We start from the raw sequence: 11,650 nt of genomic DNA, 5'->3' as shown, positions 1-11,650 counted from the left end.
ATATATGAAAGAACCAAGAGGAAATAAGAGTCGAAGACCAAGAACGAAGTACACGTATAAAAAAGGGTGTAATACAGGGATGTAGTCTTTCGCTCCCGCGGTTCGATCTATACGTCGAAGAAGTAATGACGAAATAAAAGAAAGGTTCAAGAGTGACAGGAATGTTAAAGGCGAAAGGATATCAATGTTAAAATTCGCTGATGACACAGGTCTCCTCAGTGAAAGTGAAGCATTACAGGACCTGTTGAACTGAATGAACAGTCAAATGAGTATAGAACATGGACTGGGGATAAACCGGAGAAAGACGAAAGTAATGAGAGCAGAAGAAATCAGAATAGCGAGGACTTAACATTGTAATTGGTGATCATGAAATAGACGAAGTTAGGGAATTCTGTACCTAGGCAGAAAAGTAACATATGACGGACTGAGCAAGGACGACATATCAAGCAAACTAGCAATGGCAAAAAGGGAATTCCTGGTCAAGATACGTCTACTAGTCTCGAACATAGGCCTTAAAATGAGAGAGAATTTTTTGAGCATGCACGTTTCGAGCATAGTATTGTATGGCAGTGAGACATGCACTGTGGAAAAACCGGAACACAAGAGAATAAAAGCATTTTAGATGTGGTGCTACAGAAGAATGTTGAAAATTAGGTGGAATGATAAGGGAACAGGACGTTCTCCGCAGAATCTGCGAATAAAGGATGTATGGAAAACATTGACAAGAAAGAGGGACAGGATGATAGGACATGGTACCAGAGGGATCTATAGAGGATAAAACTGTAGAGGAAGTAAGAGATTGGAGTATATCCAGCAAATAATTGAGGACGTAGGTTGCAAGTGCTACTCTGAGATGAAAAGGTTGGCACAGGAGAGGAATTCGTAGCAGGTCGCATCAAACCAGTCAGAAGACTGATAATCAAAAAAAGTGCTTATTTCACTATCTAGATTTCGGCGTAGGCCATTTTCGAGGGTTAAAACGTTAAAAATAATCCAATGTGTGTTAAATACAGGTCATCGTCGAAAAATGCATATCAGTTCATACAAACCAGATGTCTCGTAAGTAAGTGTGAGGACATATGTTGGATACATAAAACGGCTGGAAATTTGCATGGATGGCAAATTTAGTGAAGCTGTGATATAAAAAACATCAACTTGATGTTTTGGTGTAGTATAATCAAGCTTGCACCTGTGTTTTTGAAGTCTAATTTACATTACAGCTTCAATACATTTGACAAGCATGCAATTTGCCAGTATTTTTATGTACCGCAGATACTTTCTCATATTTACTTACGAGACAACTGGTTTCCGTAATCTGATACGTGTTTTTTCACACAAGTCTACGATTTTTGAGGTTGTAACATTTGAAAATGGCCTAAGGCAAGATGGTGAAATGAACACATTATATACAGTCAAATGACGTAAGTATAGTTTCGAAAATTTTACGTGATTGTGGCTCCAGAAAACTTCAAACATGCCAATTAATATTTTTTTAGGCTACAATTACGTAATGTTAGATCACTAGGCTGCATCTAGGTTAGTTATACAGGGCAGGCACTCTATCAGCGTAACAGTATCTTTAGCTTAGTCTTCGATCTGTTTCTGTTTGCTCAATTATTTAACAGTAACGCGAAAAGTAGTTCGAACAGAAATCGCAAAATCGTGCAAAAACAGTGAATTGCAAGCAGCTCAGGGCCCAAACAGGTTATTCCAATGATTAGCCTCAACGTTAAATTTACAATACAGTAAAATTACTTCTATGCTGATTATTAAGGAAAACTCTCGTAATTAAATGTAACTTGTTAATTTCAATGACTATGAAAATAAACTGTGGCTGTGGTTTTTGGTATGTGTATTCCGCTCACCCACGCACATTACAAAAAGCCTCATGTTCATGTCTTCCACGTTTCAGGCTTGGAAACGGATCAATGTGTTCTTCTCGGAAGTGAACTTTTCGCTTTGAAAATATTTTGATTTTAAACTACCATGTAATGATGTCACCAGTAACTGTGGATCGTCTTCAAATTGAGAATTACACTCCATGTAGCTGAATATTAATCTCAAACAAATCACAGAACAAGAGATACAAACACCGGGCAGTCGCCGGAAATATAGGAAGCGGAAACTGCGTAATTCACAGAGAAACGAATACTGCACTGCTTCCGCTGTCACTGTCAGCGCGAGATCGGCAGTGTATAAATGTTCTTGATAATAGAGTAAAGTATTATGGACTATTTCGTAGTTTGCAAAGTTCTCTGGCAAGGAGTGATGAAATATTTGAATGGTGGTCGGCAGTAAGACTCAGTAAAAAAAAATTTATCACTCACTGCTGTTGCGAATCTCTTCGTCTAGGACATGCCTCTTCTAGCATAAAATCGCGGACTGTCCGCCAAATCTGCGACTTTTGGCTATACCGTTCACAAGATACGTTAATCCCTCCAGACATCCATAGTTTTTTACGTCCCTGTTTAATGTCCTATCCGATCAGCTTATGCTTAAAGCTGTTTTCAAACATCATATGAATTTACCATGGAATATTTTCAGAATGAAATTTTCACTCTGCAGCGGAGTGTGCGCTGGTATGAAACTTTCCGGCAGGCTAAAACTGTGTGGCGGACCGAGACTCGAAGTTTGTCTTTTGGGGGAAAATGCTCTACCGATTGAGCTGCCCAAGCACAACTCACGATCCGTCCTCACAACTTTACTTCCGCCAGTATCTCGTCTCATAGTTTCATGGAATATTTTATTTGTAAAGTTCCGTCTGATCATATAAAATGTACAATTTACAGTTACCAGTTTCGGCCATTGCCATCATCAGATCTGTTACAAGCAGTAAAACAGTGGTGTAACAACCTAAGTTTAAGTAGCCGAAGCAAAATCTACAACAGGCCTAGTGATACATAAGGAAAATTAAAAAAAGATTAACATGATTAAGAGCCATATGTACCATTAAAAGATTCTAATGTCAGCATTGACGTCAGTATCTATCTATCTAGATACGAAAACGTCGGCGACACAGAGGTAGCGAGAGATTCTAAAACAACCAAAAGAACAACAGAGCTCCAGGAGAAGATGGTCTTTCTCCGATATCTGGAAAATCGAAGACAAATACATAACGAAGAAAAATTCTCAGAGAAATGTGGAGTACAGAAAAAATTCCACGGAAATGGAAATGTGCGTTGAGTCACTCATTTCACAAAAAGGGCGACAAAACAGACCCTAACAATTACACAGGTATCTAATTATTAACGGTCACCTACAAAAATTTTCTCCAAGACAGACTGCAACCACAAGCTGATACAAAGGCAGGTGAATACCAGGTAGGTTTCAGAAAAGGTAGATCCTATATTGAGGAGATTTCGAACTTGCGAGCGCTCCTGAAGGTCGGAAAGACGAACAACTCAGTAATCACATTCGTAGGCTTTAAGAAGGCCTGCGACTCAGCGACTATCAGATTCTCTTTGACACCCTACAAGAATATGGAATAGACAGAAAAACTAAGACACGCATACAGCAAATACTTTTAGGCACCACATCCAAAATTAAATTTTAGGGGAGGAATTTCAGACCCATTCGATATTCATACAAGGATCATACAAGGAGACGGTCCCTCATCGCTTTTATTCAACATGACCAAGGACAACGTTAGCAAACGATGGGAAGGAAAAGTAAAATGGGATTCAGTTAGGAAGAACAGGTGCATACAAGCAATCATAAAATGCCTGGCATTTGCAGATGACTTGGCAATACTGAGCAACTACAGACAAGAAGTACTGAATACTTAAATGAAGACTCTCACAAAACAGGTCTACAGATATCATGTGAGAAAACGTAATACATTGAAAGCAAAGTACGACAACGCACAAGTCATGCTCGCAAAACACGGAAGAGTTAACAGAGTGAAAAAATTCAGTCGGCCGAAGTGGCCGTGCGGTTCTAGGCGCTTAAGTCTGGAACCGAGCGACCGCTACGATCGCAGGTTCGAATCCTGCCTCGGGCATGGATGTGTGTGATGTCCTTAAGTTAGTTAGGTTTAATTAGTTCTAAGTTCTAGGCGACTGATGACCTCAGAAGTTAAGTCGCATAGTGCTCAGAGCCATTTGAACCATTTGAAAAAAATCAAGTATCTCGGGGAATATACACAAATAGGGGGATCAAACAAGGCACTTAACATAGAACGAATAGAAAAACATGGACGCACTGCAATAAAAGTAACATTTGAAGACAGGCCAAACTCAGGCACTAGAATACCCTTGTACTACCAGAAGCACTCTACGCATCAGAACGATAACAATCGGAACATCAAGAATGGAAGAGAAGAAAAAAGTTGAACAAAGATGGTATACGGATGTCGAGAAGAATTATACAGACACGGAGACAGACTCACAGCCATGATCAGGGAACGCCGACTAACGTTCTACCGAGACATCCACGGATGAACAACAGGCTGAGGAAGAGGACTTCTGCTGTAGTAGGCACTTCGATCACATAAAACCTATTCGTTTCAAGAAATAGAAGACCTAAAACAAGCAGGAATCTATAGGGAAATGAAAAATGAAAGACACAAGTACAGAAACCAAATTATGAACACGAAGTTTGAAGTAAAAGAATGGAGGAAAACAGAGAACTTTGGACAGAATTAAGGAAAGAAGAACACAGCCAAATAATGAAGAGGCTTTCGGAAGAAAAAAAGAAGACAAAAACAAGAAAAATTACTAATCATGTAACATTCAAGTTAATCACTGTGTTAAGGGCAAAATATGTAATAATAGTAATAATGATAATAATAAATCCAGGTTTATTTATTTATTTAGCGCATGTGGTTTTCAAGTACAAATGGTTTCATGTTTAAATACATACAAACAGATAAAGATAAAATCAACATACGTTATAACACATAAATAATGTCTCGTCTTATGGACATTCAACTAAGGATAAAGTAGGCATACACAGGTTGTTACAATAAGGTATCTTGTCATAGACAAGATAAAATTATAATACAGAAATTGTTGCTATAAGGTCATTCAGCAATGGAAACTATAGAGTCTCTTTAAAGTTTTATGTCTAGGTTTTCCATCCACTCGACGGCTGCAGGGGAGGCTGCATTAAGTTCTCGAATGGATCCTTTAAACGCGCGTTTAGAGCATTCCTGAATGATGTGCTGCATCGTTTGCTCTGGGTGTCCACAATCGCACTGTGGTGAGTCTCTTATGCCCCATCTACAGAGCATCTCGCCACTTCTGCCATGACCAGTTCTGAGTCTGTTGAGTATAACCCAAGTTCTTCTTGGCAGGTCTGTACCAGGTAGGTTTCCACCAGGTGATATTTCATTGCAGTTCTTGGATAGTCCGGTCTGAGACCATTCATTTTTCCATGAATCCATAGCGTCGTAAGACGTAGCCATAAGATTTTGAGCTGTTCTCCTTGGTGGTCTTCTAGATCTTAGTCGGGAAAGATTTGGGGCAATGTCCTGATGGATTGGAAGGTTGGTATTGGAGGAGATTTTACGCCATTCGTTAACTAAGGTGGTTTTCCGCTATACTGCAGAGAACAGGAAGCCAGGGTAGTGGGGTGGATTTAGTGGTCACAGTTACGGTTCTTTCAGACGTGAGACGTGTGGCTGCTAAGCCAAACAGGGCTGCAATATTCTGCAACAGAGTATACCAGCGCTACACAAGAAATCTTCAGAGTATGTACATCAGCCCCCCAGCTAGTATTGACGAGCTTTCTTGTACGTATCTTAGCAGCAGTATCTATTAGGTGTGGTTTGAATGTAAGCGATCTATCCAATTTAATACCAAGATATTTTGGGTTTGGGTTATGCTTTAACTTTCTGCCAGAAAAGGTAACGTCAAGGGATCTGGTTGCCTGTTTAAATTAAACACTGTGACTTCTGACTTTATTGGGTTAGGAATTAATCTCCAAGATCTGAAATATTTACCCATTACTCCGAGGTCTTGGTTAAGGGAATTTTCACACTGTTCAAAATTTTCATGTTGCACAGCCAGGACCATGTCATCTGCATAACAGAACTTCCTCGCATTTGTTGTTGGCATGTCGCTTATGTGCACATTGAAAAGTAATGGTGCCAATACAGAACCTTGTGGTAAGCCGTTGTTTGAAACAATGGTTCGACTCTTCTTTCCTTCTAGATGAACTTCAAGGATTCTATTGCTGAGCATATCACTTAGTAATTTGTACAAGGTCTGGCAAGGGATAATCTCAAGTATCTTGCTAAGAGGACCACGCCTCCACACAGTATCGTATGCAGCGGTTAAATTCAACAGCTGTTTTAAGTTTCCGTTCATAACCGTTCTAGATATGTGTTGTTAAAGCCAGTACTTGGTCGCAACAATTACGTTGTGGTCGAAAACCAGCCTGCTCGATGGGGATTCTATCATTGAAAATCGTCCCAATACCATTATACAAGAGCCTCTCTCTCCAGGAGTTTGAAGCAGGCGCTCAGGAGAGAGATTGCTCTAAAATGTTCAGGATTATCTGGTTTTTCCCAGGTTTTAATATTGGCAATACTTTAGATCTTTTGAATATCTTAGGCACTCGACCTTCTTCAATTATGTTATTATAGAAGTTCACGAGCCAATTGATAACATTTTTCCCACTGTACTTACTGAATTCTGGGTATAACTCATCTGGCCCAGCTGCCTTCCTAGAATTGATGTTCGAGACAGCCGTTTTAAGTTCTTCCACTGTGAAAGGTGCTGCAGGATGTGATCTTTCAGTAGCTTGTCTACACGTGTTTTAATTAGTTTCTTAATGTTTCTGGCGGTTTCTTTGTCAAGAGGTGCCCTGGACATATTGGCTATAAGGCCTGCAATTGCATTGGGAGTGATTTTTGCTCTTTCACTGGGATTGTATGCACCAGATCGTAGTTTCCTGAGTAGGGCCCACGCTTTTCGACTGGACTTTCTAAAGTCTATACTTTCCACGGTATTTTTCCACTTTTCTCTTCGGGCGCTGTCAAGTGACTCGATAAGTTCGTCTGCCACTTCCCTGACTCCCGATTCTTTGAACTCGTTATAGAGGAGTTCAGTGGTTTCATTCCAGGCAGGTGTATATTCTTTATTGGAACCGCATGGTATAGTTTTCTTAGCTGATGCAATAAGAGCTTTACTAAATCGTTCATAGTTGTTAATGATTAGCTTTATCCACTGTACAGTGGCACGTTTTGCGTGACTCCCAATCAGCCTTTATAAAATTCCATCTTGGTTTTGGAGCTGATTTTGTAAGAGGGACTTGTATTCCAATGTGGACAATGACAGGTCTATGCTGTCTGTGTGGGAAGTTAGTTAATACTTTCCTGCTTGATGGGTAACCTTTACCCTTGTGGTCTCTACTAACAAAGGACAGATCTGGGTTGAAACCGCGTTGCCATCTAGCTGACCAGAAGGTGTGTCTCTCTTTAGCATCATATATTAGTTGCAGGTCTTCAATATCTGCCCATTCAAGTAGGGCTTGGCCATTATCATCGTTTTCACTATAGCCCCATAAACTGTGGTGGCTATTGAAATCGCCTATTAAGAGGGTAGGGTATTTCGTTTCAGAAAGTGCTTCTTTTGGCCATTGGATGTTAGGAGGCTTATATACATTGACTATTGTGAGGTTACTTAATAGTGTTTCTATTAAAAATATGTTATCCGAAGAACTTATTTTTATTGGAGCCCAGTTATCAATGTCACTACGCACGTATGTAGCAGATCCATAGTTTTCATGGTGAATAGCTCCAGCAACGGTGTAACCACTTATGAGACCTATTTTCATGAGATCTGCCTCGTGGTTTACATGTGTTTCTTGGACCAGTATGACATGTATATTGTTATCCCATGCTAGTCTTGAGACGATATCACATTTAGTCTTACTTATACCTTCTATGTTAATTTGCAGTACTCGGACTGAGGGGCCAAGGTATCTTGTCATTGGGTTTTGAGAAGACCCATTCATTTTATTGTTTGCTTCCATTTGCACTTTTAAGCCCCGAGATGAGTTCACATTCATAATGCAGCGCCACGATATCCAGGTGCACAGTATGTACTGGCGATGGCCTGGGCGCGTTCTGTATTCATGAAGGGAGTAGAGAGCACTAATACAAAGGTATATGAGCAACTAGTCCCGTAAATTCAATAGCTAAAATGCAGTCTGCATAGTCATTAATTAAAATTACCTCGTATTGCAGAATGAGCAACTGACAATAAAATATAAACTGACAGATAAAATGTAGAAATAAAATCCATACATATAACCCACCTAAACCGTGAAAGAGCAATAATAGAAATCCCCTGTACTGGAAAAGTAAACAACGTATAATTGTGTAAAAGTGGTAAGTTTATAAGAAACATCACATCCATAAATCGAAACCTTTCAGCATGACGAAAAAATTAAACATAAATTTACTAACAAGACAGTGACCATTAAAAACTCGATAGTCGAGTGGAATTTCTTCGTTTTTTTTTTTTATCATCAGTCTTCCCCCAAAAGTTTTCACTCTCTATACCTCCCTTTCGTATCACAGAAGTTATTCCTTGATTTCTTGATACATGCTCTATTATCTTGTCTCTTCTTCTTGTCAATATTTCCCATATGTTTCTCTACTAGCCAATTCTGTGGAGAAACTCTTTATTTCCTGTCTTATCTGTCCAACTGATTTCAAACATAGTACCCCCCCCCCCCCCATGAACCATGAACCTTGCCGTTGATGGGGAGGCTTGCATGTCTCTGTGATACAGATAGCCGTACCGTAGGTGCAACCACAACGGAGGGGTATCTCTTCACAGGCCAGACTAATGTGTCGTTCCTGAAGAGGGGCAGCAGCCTTTTCAGTAGTTGCAAGGGCAACAGTCTGCATGATTGACTGATCTGGCCTTGTAACAATAACCAAAACGGCCTTGCTGTGCTGGTACTGCGAACGGCTGAAAGCAAGGGGAAAAAACGGCCGTAAATTTTCCCGAGGGCATGCACCTTTACTGTACGATTAAATGATGATAGCGTCCTCTTGGGTAAAATATTCCGGAGGTAAAATAGTCCCCCATTCGGATCTCCGGGCGATGACTACTCAAGAGGATGTCGTTATCAGGAGAAAGAAAACTGGCGTTCTACGGATCGGAGCGTGGAATGTCAGATCCCTTAATCGGGCAGGTAGGTTAGAAAACTTAAAAAGGGAAATGGACAGGTAAAAGTTAGATATAGTGGGAATTAGTGAAGTTCGGTGGCAGGAGGAACAAGACTTCTGGTCAGGTGACTACATGGTTATAAACACAAAATCAAATAGGGGTAATGCAGGAGTAGGATTAATAATGAATAGGAAAATAGGAATGCGGGTAAGCTACTACAAATAACATAGTGAACGCATTATTGTGGCCAAGATAGATACGAAGCCCACACCTACTACAGTAGTACAAGTTTATATGCCAACTAGCTCTGCAGATGACGAAGAAATTGAAGAAATGTACGATGAAATAAAAGAAATTATTCAGATAGTGAAGGGAGACGAAAATTTAATAGTAATGGGTGACTGGAATTCGAGTGTAGGAAAAGGGAGAGAAGGAAACATAGTAGGTGAATATGGATTGGGGCTAAGAAATGAAAGAGGAAGCTGCGTAGTAGAATTTTGCACAGAGCACTAGTTAATCATAGCTAACACTTGGTTTAAGAATCATGAAAGAAGGTTGTATACATGGAAGAACCCTGGAGATACTAAAAGGTATCAGATAGATTATATAATGGTAAGACAGAGATTTAGGAACCAGGTTTTAAATTGAAAGACATTTCCAGGGGCAGATGTGGACTCTGACCACAATCTATTGGTTATGACCTGTAGATTAAAACTGAAGAAACTGCAAAAAGGTGGGAATTTAAGGAGATGGGACCTGGATAAACTGAAACAACCAGACGTTGTACAGAGTTTCAGGGAGAGCATAAGGGAACAATTCACAGGAATGGGGGAAAGAAATACAGTAGAAGAAGATGGGTAGCTTTGAGGGATGAAGTAGTGAAGGCAGCAGAGGATCAAGTAGGTAAAAAGACGAGGGCTAGCAGAAATCCTTGGGTAACGGAAGAAATATTGAATTTAATTGATGGTAGGAGAAAATATAAAAATGCAATAACTGAAGCAGGCAAAACGGAATACAGACGTCTCAAAAATGAGATCGACAGAAAGTGCAAAATGGCTAAGCAGGGATAGCTAGAGGAAAAATGTAAGGATGTAGAGGCTTATCTCACTAGGGGTAAGATAGATACTGCCTACAGGAAAATTAAAGAGACCTTTGGAGAGAAGAGAACCACGTGTATGAACATCAAGAGCTCAGATGGAAACCCGGTTCTAAGCAAAGAAGGGAAAGCAGAAAGGTGGAAGGAGTAAACAGAGGGTCTATACAAGGGCGATGTACTTGAGGACAATATTATGGAAATGGAAATGGATGTAGATGAAGATGAAATGGGAGATAACATACTGCGTGAAGAGTTTGACAGAGTACTGAAAGACCTGAGTCGAAACAAGGCCCCGGGAGTAGACAACATGCCATTAGAACTAGTGACGGCCTTGGGAGAGCCAGTCCTGACAAACCTCTTCCATCTGGTGAGCAAGATGTATGCGACAGGCGAAATACCCTCACACTTCAAGAAGAATATAATAATTCCAACCCCAAAGAAAGCAGGTGTTGACAAATGTGAAAATTACCGAACTATCAGTTTAATAAGTCACAGCTGCAAAATACTAACGCGAATTCTTTACAGACGAATGGAAAAACTAGTAGAAGCCGACCTCGGGGAAGATCAGTTTGGATTCCGTAGAAATGTTGGAACACGTGAGGCAATACTGACCTTACGACTTATCTTAGAAGAAAGATTAGGGAAAGGCAAACCTACGTTTCTAGCACTTGTTGACGTAGAGAAAGCTTTTGACAATGTTGACTGGAATACTCTCTTTCAAATTTTAAAGGTGGCAAGTGTAAAATACAGGGAGCGAAAGGCTATTTACAATTTGTACAGAAACTAGATGGCAGTTATAAGAGTCGAGGGGCACGAAAGGGAAGCAGTGGTTGGGAAGGGAGTGAGACAGGGTTGTAGTCTCTCCCCGATGTTATTCAATCTGTATATTGAGCAAGCCGTAAAGGAAACAAAAGAAAAATTCAGAGTAGGTATTAAAATCTATGGAGAAGAAATAAAAATTTTGAGGTTCGCCGATGACATTGAATTTCTGTCAGAGACAGCCAAGGACTTGGAAGAGCAGTTGAATGGAATGGACAGTGTCTTGAAAGGAGGATATAAGATGAACATCAACAAAAGCAAAACAAGAATAATGGAATGTAGTCGAATTAAGTCGGGTGATGCTGAGGGAATTAGATTAGGAAATGAGACACTGAAAGTAGTAAAGGAGTTTTCCTATTTGGGGAGCAAAAGAACTGATGATGGTCGAAGTAGAGAGGATATAAAATGTAGACTGGCAATGGCAAGGAAAGCGTTTCTGAAGAAGAGAAATTTGTTAATATCGAATATAGATTTAAGTGTCAGGAAGTCGTTTCTGAAAGTATTTGTATGGAGTGTAGCCATGTATGGAAGTGAAACATGGACAATAGTTTGGACAAGAAGGGAACAGAAGCTTTCGAAATGTGGTGCTACAGAAGAATGTTGAATATTA

The sequence above is a fragment of the Schistocerca gregaria genome, chromosome 4, assembly GCF_023897955.1.
Source record: "Schistocerca gregaria isolate iqSchGreg1 chromosome 4, iqSchGreg1.2, whole genome shotgun sequence".
NCBI classification, from domain to species: domain Eukaryota; kingdom Metazoa; phylum Arthropoda; class Insecta; order Orthoptera; family Acrididae; genus Schistocerca; species Schistocerca gregaria.
Note: the sequence above shows the minus strand (reverse complement) of the source record.